The sequence below is a fragment of the Bos indicus x Bos taurus genome, chromosome 22 (assembly GCF_003369695.1).
Source record: "Bos indicus x Bos taurus breed Angus x Brahman F1 hybrid chromosome 22, Bos_hybrid_MaternalHap_v2.0, whole genome shotgun sequence".
Lineage (NCBI taxonomy): Eukaryota > Metazoa > Chordata > Mammalia > Artiodactyla > Bovidae > Bos > Bos indicus x Bos taurus.
In genome coordinates, this window is record NC_040097.1 from 36543711 (window position 1) to 36559212 (window position 15502).

A 15502-nucleotide genomic window follows, 5' to 3' on the forward strand; every position below is an offset into this window, starting at 1 on the left:
TCGACCCCATGGACTGCATCCTACCAGGCTCTTCCGTCCATGGGATTTTCCAGGCAAGAGTACTGGAGTGGGGTGCCATTGCCTTCTCCAGGAACAGATTCTAAGTTTTAATAATTTTCAGTTTCCCACCACTTACTCAGCTTCCCAGGTGGCGCTAGGTGTAAAGAACCCGCCTGCCAGTGCAGAAAACTCTAAGAGACATGGTTCGATACCTGAGTTAAGAAGACCCTCTGGAGGAGGGCATGGCAACCCCCTCCAGTATTCTTGCCTGGAGAATCCCACAGACGGAGGAGCCTGGTGGGCTACAGTGCATGGCGTGGCAAAGAGTAGGACACGACTGAAGCGACTTAGCGCGCATGCACACAGCACCTACTAGAACACCCAGTGTAAAATAGAGGGGTGAAGAGTTGAAGGAAAGGATGAAAACAAAATATCTAAATTCGAAATTCAGAAACACTGTTAAGGGATTTTGTCCAAAATCTTCATAGAACTTTGAAAACTGCTTCAATTTGTAGTCTCCTTGGGAGAATGTGACAGTTTGCTTTATTTTATTTTATTTTATTTTTTTTGATATTTGGTTTTGAGTACAAAATACCTCTTTTCCTCTGAACATGTTAAAAGCATGCATGAATACATAGGAATATTTCCCTGGAGAATTAATGGCCAGGCATTTCTGTCATATATTTTTACTTAAAAACATATATATTTTTATTTTTAATTGACTAGGTGCAGAAAAATAATCAGTCTAAAAATATTTACAAGTCGTGTTTCTGTCAGGAACACAAAAACCTTCAACATGAGCAGAAACAATTCATTTTAACTATTTATTTGCCATGGAATATATCTGCATTATCAACATTTCCATTTTGCAAATTACCACGATTAGAGAAACACACAGCAGGAGGAGGGAAAAGCTGACAATTTCTTTCCAAGTTTAAGAAATCAAGAAATCTGTGGGGGAAAAAAAAAAAATCTCCTTTCCTTAGCATTGATTGCAGCAGCAAGGAAAGCCACAGAATTTTAAGTGGTGAAAATTTTGACCACAACAATGCCCACTACCATGTCTGAATTTGCCCACTTTCTGAATCAGAATTAAAAACAAAAACAAACAAAAGTGTGTGAACTAACAAGGCAGCTGCACATACTGGTAGGATTTGGGTGTTCGCTTACTACAGTAGTTTAAAAATAGTTTTCCAGTTAACATCTTTTCCACATAATGGACATGTCAGGGTAGGTTTACATGATTGTGTAAATGGTCAGAAGTTGTTTATGTAGCTCTGAACTGCTGAGCGATGCTCAGGAAAACGAGAGTTCAGCAAAGCCCCTGGGGCTTTTTCCCTGGGAGAGGAACCGGGGCTCTCTTGGGATTGTTGGGAATGCAATCCAGATGAGTTCCGGCCGGCTGGCTTTCCTCTGCCTGTCAGACTGTCTTTGCACAGGGTTGTTGAGACGCTGGGCATTGCTGCCAATCTCTACGGTTACCCTGAAGTTTGGAGTTGGGGTGAAGAGAGCCATTTCTGCGAGAAAACAGTAGATGCATACTACAGAATGCCCATGGTAACGTCATTGTCTAAGGCACATGTTTTTGAATAACAAAGCTTTCAATGTGCCCACACACACCGCAAATTGATCCTTGTGCCTATTTCATCACAACGGTTTCCTCTCCAATACACACAATCCTGCTCGAAAGCCCGCTTGGATGGGTGAGACTCCAGGTCGGTTACACTGCCGGTCTGACCACTGTCCTCCTCCTGAGGACAGGTAGGATAAACCTTCCCAAAGCCCCTTCTTCAGGCTTCAGAAGTTTAATACCGGTCTCTGCCCCCACCCTACCCCGCCCCAATCCTTCTGAACTCGGCAACTCTCAGACCCAGAGCAAAAGTGTGTCCCTGGCCAGGGAGCCTTAATGAGACCCTGCGTCTCCCGGAGGCCAGAGGTTTGGGTACCCGGGCAGGTCGCGCCTCCTTGCGCACCCATTCTCGGGTTGCAAAAGAAGGCGGCATCGAGTCGGTTTATTTCCCGTCGCTAAGCAGCATATCCTCTTCACGCCCGCACGGGCATCGGCTTGATGGTTCATCGGGCGACCAGGATTCAGGCGAGGAACCCTGTCACATCTTTGCTCCCGGGCACCGGGGCCCTTCTCCCGCGGGCAGGGCCGGCAGGTGCAGCGCCGGGGCGCTCGCCTCCTCCGGCCGCGCACTGAGCATGCTCAGTCCCTTGCGCGCCGCCACCTCCCCCCCCACCCCCGCCCCCCGCGTCTTCCTCACGCGTCTGCCCCTCCTCTGGGGCTGGGGAGCCCGCAGCCTGAATTCCGCGGCGCCGGGTTTTTTGAGCAGCCGCGAGCGTGAGGAGGGAGGGGAGCGCGGCACCAGGCAGAGCACCGGGTTCAACACCGGGATTGGTCGCAAGTAGGAAGCTTTCGCCACTACTCTGGGACCCTCGGTCTGTGCCGGCGCCGCACCCGAATCTGAGGCGAGAGCCGCGCTCAGGTGCTCAGGTAAGTGCAGCGCGCGAGCTGCCCGGGTCCCTCTCCAGCCTGGGTGCATGCTGCCCTGGGCACCTCGAATTCGGAGAAAGAGCACGGGTCTCGGAGGCTGCCCAGTGGAGAGGGGGTTCTTCGGGGGCGTCCCCTCCTGCAGGGCTGGACGGGGGCTGTGGGCCGAACCGCCGTGGGCCCGGTCACCCTGCGGGGTCTGGGCAGCCGGCACCGTGCGCCCTGAACCCGGGAGGAGCCCGGTCACCGACGCCGCCACGCAGTCACCTCACGGCAACCCTTGTTTTTAGTCAGAAAATAAGTTTGTTGCGCCGGAAGGCTGCCCGGAAAGAGGGAACCTAGAGCCGGTAATGCTTCAGGAACCCTTAAAATCAGCTCCTGCAACTGGTTTCAGGCTGTCGTCCCCTTTCCGCGCGCCTTCGCCGCTGGCGCGCGGTTCTCGGCGGGAGAGTTTCCCTCAGATGTTCCCCGGGGCTCCGAGCGCCCAGCTGCAGCCACAGTAGAGGAAGGCGAACTTGGGCTGAGATGTGAAGGGACTTGGGACTGAAAAGGCAAGATCCCGTAGCCGCGGTGGAAGAAGTCTTGTTAGAAAGGACACTGTTTTTTTTTTGGGGGGGGGGGCGGGGGGCGGCCACTGTGCGCCAGACTCAGTGTTGAGCGCTGGAGGTACAGCGACGAACCACATCCACCGGGTCCCCGCTGTTGTGGCACCTAGCTGATGTACCCAGAGTCAGCGGGAGCTTGTGGGTGAGGCGTTCATTTACCTGCAACTTCAGGGGGATTCGCAGTTCCTTTTGAAAAGCGAAGGCAACCCCCTGTTCTCTTCCCCGGATCCAGACATCAGCGAGATGTGCGCCGCGCACCCTGCAGACACCAGCCGGCTCGCTCTCCTTTTGAAACGGAGGGCTCGAGCCCTGCGTGCATTTCTTTTCCTTGTGCTTCGCGAATATATTTCATTGCTTATGAAAGATGTGGAGGTGAGGTTTAGCAGGACGTGGGCTCTTGAATCTCTCAGAACCAGTCAGGGCGTCTGATACATGAAAACATTTTGCAGCACAGCGGAGCTCCTACAAGGAACAGGCTTCGCTCAACGCGAAGCTTAGGAGGTTGGTGGTTGGCTGGGGTCTCCAGATTTGGAGCGAAGAGGCTTGTGGAGGTGGTCTTAGGGCGAGTCAGTGTGGCAGCTCACCCTGGGTGGGTGGTCTGCGTTGGAGGTGTGGGTGGATCTTGGGTTGTGTTGAAGGGTTGTTTGCATGGAGGAGCTCCTGGGAGGAATGCTAGGCTCCCGGAACTTTTTCTAGTTTTCTTACTGGAATCAACATAGAGGCATCAGAATAACAGCGTCCTTTAATTGCATGGGAAGCTCCTGCAGTTTACTGTGAAGTGGATATTTCATGTAATAATTCCATTTTTGTTTGGAATGTGCATTTATTTTGTGCTTTGAAGTTTATGGTTTAAGTCCTTTAGTCCGGCTGATTAGCAAGGTTTTTCTTCTCTGCCTCTGCCCAAGTGAGTGGAAAAGAACGTTGTGTCATGGGGTAGACACCTTGAGGTAGTTTTGGTGGCTTGATGAGAAAACTCACGTTTCACCCATAACTTTATTCTTCCTGCCTTGTGTGAATAAACACAAGAGGTGATGAAAGTATAAGATTGCTGCTAAGGATCAAAAGTAAAGTTCCATGGGGATATTATTTTTTTTGCCACCTAATAAATTGCTATTGATTTTGTTTATTTGTTTAAACTGGCTTCAGCTGCTCTGGCTTGATGAAGTGGGATCATGATGGTAAGCTTCATTATTTATCAGAGAGGACCCTCCAAGTTTGCTGGCCAGCATGAAAAACTGACCTTTTAAAATTAGGGGCTGAGATAGTAGAGGGAGTGACCTGTTGTTTAAGGGTGCAGATCAGAGCCACTTGGAAATTACAAAGAAAGCAGGTTTCCTTGTTTGCAGCCTTTTTATAAACACTTTTCACTTCCTTTAACCTGGAGGAATTTTTCTCCTCCAGTCAGTTTGTTGCCCCCTTCCCTAGTCATTTCATATTGGTAGGTCATATGATAGGAACAGCAAAATATTTCTTAGATGACTGAATGACACAGTTTCTCAATCAGCAAAGTAGACTGCATTGTACAGTAAAAATATGTGCAGTGACATTGGTGCATTCACTAACATAAAAAAATAAATAACCGGGATGTCTGTGGCCAAAATAAATGTGGGTTTAGAAAATACATTGTGCAAGTTGATATTTTTCCGGTAAAAATTAAAGATCTTTTTTTAAAAAGAGTGAACAGAGAACAAGCTTTTCAAATTATGTTGACTTAAAAAAAATCATCCACTTATTTTGCTTAGTTCTCTCTCTTTTTTATTCAGAAGTAGGATTTAGGATTATTTTTTTCCCACTAAGCACTTTATCTTTTAACTATAGTTTTTTTTTTTTTTTTTTTTGAACGGTACACAGGACATCTGTTACATCAGTTTAGGTCTTATAAAATGAAGGTAACCTGGATAAGTAAACTTCTCAGGAGAAGACTCCCCTTTATAGTTCTGACTTTTCGCCCCAAGTTTGGGCATGATTTTAATGCGTTGGATTCTTCTTTGTTTTCTTTGAAGACATAGACATAATATACATTTGTTTCAGTCTTTTTTTAAATCCAAATAATTTAATCTTCTATGAAAACATGCTTTTATATGATTTTAATTAATCTGTTTCATAGGGTAAGTGGAAGATGTCTGTATATTCAGATGTGGAGAGTCTTATTGTTGTCATTTTCCATAGCCCACTGTACTAAGTCTGGTGAAGGAAACCAGCTTTATTAACTTAGACCTATTGGTCTTCATATTTTTCAATCATGTACTATCAGAGGACATTTGACCATAGATCACTAGTTATGTATACATTTCACACATATACGGTTATGTTGACCTACTACTTATAAAATATACCCAAAAAGAAACCAAAGGATAAAGAAAGTAAAAAATTAGGAAACAGTTGTTCAAATATTCTTTTTCTGTATCCTAGCAGATTGCTTTGCACAGCCCCTAGGGTGTATGCTTTGGAGATCACTGCTGGTCTGGGATTGTTTTACCTTTTCTCCTTGTCTGTACCTCTGTCATTCATCATCTGTGATACTGTGGCCAGTTGCAGAACTGATAGGAATGTGGAGCTCCTGTAACAGGTGAATTAGGAACCTTGTTTCCCTGCCATGGACTCACATGTAGATGAAATGAGGCATAAGAGACGATTGTGACCTAGGGGGTCATCCTAGATCTCCCAAATTGGATATACAGATAAAAAATATGAAGTCTTAGTTCAAAGACCAAAGTTCTAGTGGTTAGAAAGTGAGGAAACTAAGGAATGAATGAGTGAAGGAAGGAAGAATCCTTTTGTGTTGTGGCATTTATTGTGTGGAGGGTGGAAAGCCCATTTACTGTGGAGCAGATTAACCTGGACCTAAATGTGGCCCTTCCACTTATTACAGTCATGATGTTGGACAAGACAATTGAATAACTTCTGTGAACCTCTGTTTCCTTAGCTATAAAATTGGGATGACATTTATTTCAATGCAGCATGGTAGGTATTATACACAGGAATATAGGTAAAGAGCTTGGCTTTATTAGATTGGGTAGATTATGAATGATAACAAATGAATCGAAACAAAGTGTACAGCTTTAGATGAAACAAATGTATTTCTCATTCATATAAAGTTTCAAAATGGGTGATCCTGGCAGCATTCCTCCAAGATGTGATAGGAAGATCCAGCCTTAATACGTTCTGTGTCCCTGCCATCTTCAGCATGCTCATCTGTGTTCATCTGTAGGAAGGAGAAAGACTTGCAGGATGTTAACTGCCCAGACGTGGAAGTCATACATATCACTTTTGCTTCCATTCCGTTGGCCAGAACTCAGTTACATATGTGTATATCTTACTCTAAGGAAGTCTGGGAAATGTAGTTTAGCTGTGTTTTCAGGAAGACATAAAAGGTTTGGGGGAACAGCCATCGTTGTCTGGCCTCCTGTGATTGCATGTGATATTTCCCCGTGTTCAATGAATGCTACTTCTCTCTTCCCCTTCTCCCTTCCCCCGCCCAACTACTGGTTTTCTGGCAGAAAAACTGGAATAGATATAAGAAAATGATAGAGACAGCTTACACAGATAGTGTGTATTATTTTTGAGGTCCTTTGCTAAGGTGCTCCCCATAGGGATTATTGTTTTGTCTATTGTATAGTTGAAGAAAACTAGGCTTAGAGAAATTAAATCATTTGCCTGGCATAGCCAGCAAGTGGCAGAGCTGGGATTTGAACCACATTGTCTGACTCTAGAATTGCTTCTCCTGGAAGCTTCACTATTTTTGTTGTTGTTGTTGTTCTTGCTGCAGTGCTTTTCTTATTGTAGCCATTGGACCAACTTTCCTTTTTGTCTGTATAAGAAAGGTGCAGGAAAATTTAAAAAATCCTAAAGAAGTTAAAAGACTGCATCTAATTGAAGATATACAGAGGCAGAATTATATATGACATTGGTTTATTTTGAATACCTACCAGCATCAGGAGCAGATAGTTAAAGGAGGACCCCCCCCATTACAGTGCTTTTTCACTTCTGATAAAAAATTCTAGGATCTGTTTAACCTTTCTTTTAAGCTTTCATTTTGGAAATCCTGGCCTATCACTTTTATGCTGCAGTGTGTGAAGATAAATTCCTGTTCATTTCTTAGCCTAAGCAAATATCCCTACTGATAAGTTCACAACTGAAACATCCTCTCCTACCCTTACCTTTGAGCAAAGGCATTACTGTTCATTAACATCCCCAGCTCCCCGAAAGTCTCCTCCTGTTGATTCAGCTTTCCAAGAGTGTTTCAGTGTTTCCTGCATGACTGAAGGAACCTCTGTCTCTTATCCTTGAATCCTCTAAACAAAATGCGTCCTCTTGTCATTTTTGTTCTGTTGTCCCACGTATATTAGAGACTCTGCTTCATCTCTTCTTTCCTATGCAATTGTCTTCTGTCTTTTACAGAACTATCTAGTACACTTATGGCTTCCAGTGGAAATGTGAGGTGGTCATAATGAGAGTGAAATAGTTTGCCAGAATAATTCATTTGTCCACATTATAGACTCATTTTTTCTTCTTGTTCAGTGTGTATTTGTATCGTCTTCACAATTAATTAATGAGAAGCCACCCATCTTCCCACCATGCAAGGAGGCAGATATACTGTAAACTTATTAATCAACTGTTTCTCAAAAGCCTGTATTCATTTCCTTCTAATGGTCCCTGAACCTCTTGTCCTAAGAAATTTGATTTATTTTGCTTTTTTCCCCTAAATTTTTCTCCCTTCCAATTCTCCTCACATCCATGCCATCTCTGTGTGTGTGTGTGTGTGTGTGTGTGTGTGTGTGTGTGTTTCAAGGCCCCTCTTGTGATTTAATGGGGTTAGTGAGATGGAAAGGTTTAAACTTGCTTTTGTGACCGCATGGATTGTAGCCCACCAGGCTCGTCTGTCCACGGGATTTCCCAGGCAAGAATACTGGAGTGGGTTGCCATTTCCTCCTCCTTGGGATCTTCCTGACACAGTGATGGAACCAGCATCTCTTACATTGGTAGGCATATTTTTTGGATTCTTTACCACTAAGCCACCAGGGAAGCCTAGTTTACTATCATGTTTTCAGACTCCTAAAGAGCTGAGTCCCACAGGGACTTGTGAAAAGCTAATTCTAGCTTCTGTGTCAGATAAACTAAATTTTCAGTGACTTGAAAAGTCTTTATACTTCTTTGTCATGTTCAGGACTCACAGCACAGGAGCGGCTTTCCTTGGAGTCATTCAGAGAATCGGGTTCCTCGTCCTTGTGTGACTTTGTCCTCTCCTGAGTCCTCTTTGTTCAGAAAAGGTATATGGCATGTGAGGAGAAAAACGTCCTGGCAGGTTTCAGACAGTTTATTTTAGGCCCACCCTGGGAACAGTTATCATGGCCCCCGCCCACATTCCACTAGGCAGAGCTCCGTCACTTGGCCATTCCTTGTTACAAGGGAAGCTGAAGAGTAGACTCACACTGAGTGCCCAGGAGGAAAGAAAACATGTCTGAAAACATGTTTAGAAACATGTTTGCCAAATAACTAGGCAGTCTCTGTCACAGCTTTCCAGTGAATGAATGTGGATATGGAGAACCAGCCAGTTCTCATATCCCCCTCTGTAGATGTGCAAAAAGGAGTGTGTGTGTATTAACCTTGGCCTCTGTTACTGTCCTTTTCTTTGTCTTTGTTAGTTTTAAGACTTTATTTATTTATTTTGTGTCTTTTTTTTTTTTACTGAAATATAATTGCTTTACAAATCAGCTATATATTTACATATATACCCTCCCTCCTCGACCTGCCTCCCACCGTCTGCCCATGCCACCCACCTAGGTCATCACAGAGCACTGAACTGAGCGTCCTGTGCTTTGTAGAGTCTGTCTTACAGAGTGAAGTAAGAACGGGAAAAGCAAATATCACATATTAAAGTATATATGTGAAATGTAGAAAAATGGTACAAAAGAACCAATATCCGGGGCAGGAATAGAGACAGCAACATAGAGAATGGATATGTGTGGACACAGTGGGAGAAGGAGTGGGTGGGATGAATTGGGAGATTAGGACTGACATAAATACACTGCCATGTGTAAAATAGATCAGTGGGAAGCTGCTGTAAAGACTTTATGTTTTATTTTTCTTTTTTTGTATTAGTTTTGCCATACATCATCATGAATCTGCCACAGGTGTACACGTGTTCCCCATCCTGAAACCCCCTCCCACTCCCTCCCCATCCCATCCCTCTGGGTCATCACAGTGCACCAGCCTGAGCACCCTGTATCATGCATCGAACGACTGGCGATCTGTTTCACATATGATAATATACATGTTTCAGTGCCGTTCTCCCAAATCATCCCACCCTCACCCTCTCCCACAGAGTCCAAAAGACTGTTCTATACATCTGTGTCTCTTTTGCTGTCTCGCATACAGGGTTATCGTTACCATCTTTCTAAATTTCATATATATGCATTAGTATACTGTATTGGTGTTTTTCTTTCTGGCTTACTCCACTCTGTATAATAGGCTCCAGTTTCATCCACCTCATTAGAACTGATTCAAAGATTTTATTTTTTAAAACATTTTTAGGTTTAAAACAAAGTTGAGAGAGACATACAGTGATTCCCATATACCCCCTACTGGAGCACATGTATAGCCTCTTCCATTATCAATGCCATTCACCAGAATGGTGTTTTTTTGAAACCAAGGATAAACCTACATTGACACATCATTATCACCCAAAGTTCTTAGTTTACCTTAGGGTCCCCTCTTGGTACATTCTGTGGGTTTGGGTAAAAGTATAATGACACACATCCATCATTATAATATCATGCACAGTATTTTCACTGCCCTAAGAATTCTCTGTTCTCTGCCTGTTTATTTTTTCCCTTGGATCTTCCACCCCTAGAAAACACTGATCTTTTTAATTGTCTCCATAGTTTTACCTTCTCTGAAATGTCACATAGTTGGAATCATACATTTGTAGCCTTTTCTGGTAGATCTCTCTCACTTAATAATATGCATTTAATTTGTGTTCCTCCATGTCTTTTCATGGCCAGCAAGCTCATGTCTTGTTAGTACTGGATAATATTTTATTGTCTGGTACCAGCCCATTCTTAGTGCAAAAGGTCTGGGTGAACTCCATTTCCTTCTTAAGGACTGGAAGAGCCCTGGCTCTCTGTGTCCACAGTAATTGCTTCCAGAACAGGCATTGGGCCTGGTGAGAACCAGTGCGGAGGATGGAGATGTTTTCTAGCTTCTTAGTGACTCCAGCTGGGCTCCATGCATGCCCTGAACCAGTCCCTGTGAACAAGGAGACCAGAACCAGGGGCATGTCTGTCTGCCACCGCTCCAGCTGTCTTGCTACCAGGGAAGAAAGCCTCGGGCAAGTGACAGTCATCACGTGTCACTTGAGAATGAAAACCAGAGGCAAGACGGAGAGAAACTCAGTCCTCTTATACTGCCTGAGACGATTCATCCAGCTACGTCTCATGTGAGTTTGCCTTCTGATTTTTTAGCTCTTGGAATTCATAAATTACAGTTTGACTTTAGCTAGTTCGGGTTGAATTTCCATCACTTGCAGTCAATACTAATTTATTGGATCAAGGAGGCAAGGGACAAAAATCCAGGAATGGAATGTTAGGAAAGTATGTGTGTGTGTGTGTGTGTGTGTGTGTGTTTCTGAGCTCATCAGATGTGTCACTTTAGTTATGAGCCTAACAACAATTGCACTCCCTCATAATAAATCAGACTTCCAGTCAAGAATCACTTGGCAGTATCCTACCAGGCACAGATATTCGTCACTAAATCATTAAGCCAAGCTCTCATTTCTTCAAAGTCTGTCTCTTTGTAGAGCTGTGAAGGGAGTTGGAAGAAAAATCATGTCCTCAGGCTTGATTCTCTCTTCTGAGACTTACTGTGGTCCTTCCCACGTGATGTTCTTTTTTGCTGATCATATTTCTTCATTGTTTCCCCTTTTAAAGCCCACAGCCTCAGCCATCCCAGTCTAGTCATCCAGCCTGGACCTTGTTATGTGGTTTTTTATCCTCACCTTTGTTTACACTGCCTCTCAGTCTACCTCTGCTGTCTTTTCTTACCATGTTTATTGTACTTTGCATAATGCTTAACTCAAATGTCCCTCTCTTAAGCTTGTTTCCATACTGCTGAGGAGTAAACAATGACTCCCTTCCCTGTACATACGAACTCCTGTTGTATTTTTTTTCCCCATTCCACTTCTATAATACCTGTCATGAAAGTAACCAACCAGTTATCATAAGACTGAAGGGTTCCCAAGATGCTGTACATTATTGTTTAAATCAGGAAAGTCTTGGTCCATTGGGACAAGTTCCTTCACGTGTCACTCAGTAGCATGTGAGTTTCTTTATTTTATTGTATTCTACTTTTTAACTTTACAATATTGTATACTCAGCCATTAAAAAGAATACATTTGAATCAGTTCTAATGAGGTGGATGAAACTGGAGCCTATTATACAGAGTGAAGTAAGCCATGTGAGTTTCTTGAGAGGATAAGAGTTTGGAATTTGAAGACTAATTTCTTAGCAGTTCTAAATCCATTTTTGTACTAGCTGTATTATTTTGTGTGATAGCAAATTACCTACTTTCTAGGTTTCTGCTTCATCAGCTATATGATGGGATAATATGTGTTTTGTAGAGTTTGTCAGATAATTAAATGGCACGGTAAATTAAATCACTCAGTTTATTGATGGACGCATCTAGAAATTTGGGTTGTCCCTAAAGGTGCAGGAGTTGGTGAACATTATGTGGAGTACAGCTTGCAAAGTACTTAAAACTTGTAACTAGTGCTTTGAAAACCCTAGTAAGCTTCTGGTAAACAGTTCTCAGAGCTTCTCAGGTGGCTCAGTAGTAAAGAATCCGCCTACCAATGCAGGAGACACAGGAGACGTAGGTTCGATCCCTGAGTCAGGAAGTAGGAAATGGCAACCCATTCCAATATTCTTATCTGGAAAATTCCATGGACAGAGGAGCCTGGTGGGCTATAGTCTGTGGGGTTACACAGTGTTGGACATGCCAGTGCAAGGGGACACACACACATACACACACACACCCAGAGTTTTGTTTAGTTTTTAAATTGGCTAATCTTACTTGTATTGGAGTATCTCTTGCATAAAACATGATAGGCAACAAAAGTACAATTAAACTCAGATAATATGTGTTCATGGAGCATTAATGATCTTACAGGTGTTTGGGATAAAGGGAGAAATAAGTCAATGAGAGTGATTAGGAAATATTTGAGAAAGAACTTCTGGTGTTTGAAACTTGAAAAAGCAAGAGTTGGCTGCAAGGTTCATTTGTTTTCTTTTTCTTGTCAGAGGTTTATTTTTCTTTCATATTTAAAGCCAGGATCAATAGTTTTCATGGTTTGGAAAGTGAAAATATTTTCCATGTTTAGGCAGGGTCAATTTCAGCTCATAATACTTAAAACCCTTATTTTTTTTTCCATTAATTAAATAAAGGTTGAGCATTTCTGGGAAAAACACTTTGGTTCATGAGAAAGTAAGGGTTAGGAGGGCAGCACTCCTGATTTCATAATTAATTTGAGGTTCTAAAAAAATGCATCCAGGACTCCTCTGTTTTTACTACACTAAAATGACCCTTCTACCTTTGCGCTTAACTTTTGTCTAGAAAATACTTTGCACTTAGCAGAGCTGTACTCATAAAACCTTGACAATTTATGTTGCCTGTGACTTTTAGGTTTGTCATGGAAATGTCCAGTGAGGACCGGTGTCAGCCAGTGTGCTTATGCTGACATGGGTCCAATTTGAAGGAGAAGAAAGTCAAACAATAAAAAAACAAATGGCATGATTCAAATCCCTGAGTAAGTTTTATAGGGCTTGATTCTAGACACATTGCCATCATTTTGGTTGCACAAATGTATATTGTCATCTGTATTATGATTGCTCTTCAACTACCAAATACAAATATGAATATTTTTGTCTTTAGTGACTCATTTGAGTAGCTATTAGCTAGCTATTGATTCTAGATTTCTTGTAGATTAGCAAATTAATTGGGAGTGTAGACAGTACTTTTACTATATTTAATTAGGTGAATGACATTCTTAAAGAGAGAATATTTACTTAAGTCATGTTTCTAATTCCTTGTAAAAATTACAGCAAAAACGTGGTTAAGTGGAATTCTTGGAATTAAATAAATGAGGTTCCCTGGTGACTCAAATGGTAAAGGATCTGCATGCAATGCAAGAAACCTGGGCTTGATCACTGGGTCAGGAAGATCCCCTGGAGAAGGGAATGGCTCCCCACTCCAATATTCTTGCCTGGAGAATACCATGGACAGAGGAACCTGGCAGGCTGCAGTCCATGGGGTCTCAAAGAGTCTGACACGACCGAGCCACTAACACTTTCACTTTTCACAAATAACAGTTTGCTTTAATCTACCAATGCTGCTGCTAAGTTGCTTCAGTCGTGTCCGACTCTGTGCGACCCCATAGATGGCAGGCCACCAGGCTCCCCCGTCCCTGAGATTCTCCAGGTAAGAATACTGGAGTGGGTTGCCATTTCCTTCTCCAATGCACGAAAGTGAAAAGTGAAAATGAAGTCGCTCAGTTGAGTCCCACTCTTAGTAACCTCGTGGACTGCAGCCTACCAGGCTCCTCCGTCCATGGGATTTTCCAGGCAAGAGTACTTGAGTGGGGTGCCATTGCCTTCTCCGAATCTACCAATAGTGGTTTTTAAAAGGTGGAAATCCAGGTCAACTATATTATTGGTCAACTAAATAGGTGGCTAAGTATGATTTACTTCTTGATGACACGGATCACTGTGATGAACATAGTCTAGTAGTTTAGGACAGTGATTCACTTTTGAATCAGACCCACCTGGATTTCTTCTGTCACCAGCTGTGTGATCTTGAGCATGTTCTTAACCCTTACAAAATAGTTTTTAAAATCTGCAAAATGAAGTAGATCATGCCTACCTTGTAGAGATGCTGTGAACATTAAATGATGTGAGTTTAATACTTTAGCAGGTGTGCACAATACATTCTAAGCACTAAGCAAACTTGCCCTGTTCTATACTATAATCTTGGCAGTTTATACAGAACGTAGTACACACAGCTGCTTTCTGTTTATTGAGACAACGCATGTTAGACTGGATTGTGCAACAGGATCCCATCAGGGACTGGTGAAACATCAGACCCTATGCCGAGTGGCCTCTGTCTGCTTTCTGCTGCTTTTCAGATGCTCATATATTATATGTTTCCTTGCTTTGGTGAACTACCCATTTCTATGTGCTGTTTCTTCCCGCTTGTCTCCTGGAAAAAACAAAAACAAATTTACGAGCCATTCAGACTATATTTAGTAATTTAAATAGTTCTGAATGAGGCTGTGAGGGGCCTTTCACACCCCTCGTTTTGTGAGAGACCAGGAGCTCGGAGAAGGCAATGGCACCCCACTCCAGTACTCCTGTCTGGAAAATCCCATGGATGGAGGGGCCTGGTGGGCTGCAGTCCATGGGGTCGTGAAGAGTTGGGCACTACTGGGCAACTTCACTTTCACTTTCACTTTTCACTTTCATGCATTGGAAAAGGAAATGGCAACCCACGCCAGTGTTCTGGCTTGGAGAATCCCAGGGACGGGGGAGCCTGATGGGCTGCCATCTATGGGGTCGCACAAAGTTGGACACGACTGAAGCAACTTAGCAGCAGCAGTAGCAGCAGGAGCATGGATGTCTCCTATTCATTTTCACTCTTCTCAGCTTCCCCTACTTCCTGACCGAGGTAGCGAGAGGTACAGTAGAAATAGAAAATAACCTGCCTTGACAATATTGTCACATGTATTTGTGATACACTTTGCAGCAGCAGCCTGTTTGTGAAGATTTCTGTGTTACAGTTGTGGAAGGTTGGCTTGCTTACCTGTAGTACTATAAAATTCATTCAAAAGTCTGTACTCTGAGAACATGATCTTCACTCTGTAAAGAAGTTCCTTTTATTTTCTTTAGCATATTTCAAGGTCTCTTTCACCAGTTACTATAATCTAACTCACTCCAGTACTCTTGCCTGGCAAATCTCATGGACGGAGGAGCCTGGTGGGCTGCAGTCCATGGGGTTGCTAGGAGTCAGACACGACTGAGTGACTTCACTTTCACTTTTCACTTCCATGCATTGGAGAAGGAAATGGCAACCCACTCCAGTGTTCCTGCCTGGAGAACCCCAGGGACGGGGGAGCCTGGTGGGCTGCTATCTATGGAGTCGCACAGAGTCAGACACGACTGAAGCAACTTAGCAGCAGCAGCAGCAGAATCTAACTAAAAATTCCTAGTATGTTCCCTTTATTTTCTTTCTTGAACCTGTTGATCAGAATGACAGACATTGCAGCAATCCTAGATAACTGTGAATGTGGTGGGAAGATATGTATATGGACTGTATAACATGGGTTTATTGTGAATTCATAGTTCCATTAACTCTA

The 15502-nt window shown here is 43.3% G+C and overlaps 1 protein-coding gene across 4 annotated transcripts in view; it reads left to right on the plus strand.

The window, feature by feature from the left end:
* Nucleotides 1–2270: 2270 nt before the first annotated feature.
* Nucleotides 2271–15502, plus strand: part of CNTN4 (contactin 4) — a 1026598-nt gene continuing 1013366 nt past the window's right edge. For all 4 annotated transcript variants that reach the window (XM_027522789.1, XM_027522788.1, XM_027522787.1 and 1 more), the window contains exon 1: nucleotides 2271–2497. The gene's annotated coding sequence lies outside the window, so the exon portion shown is untranslated. The remainder of the gene's footprint in view (nucleotides 2498–15502) is intronic.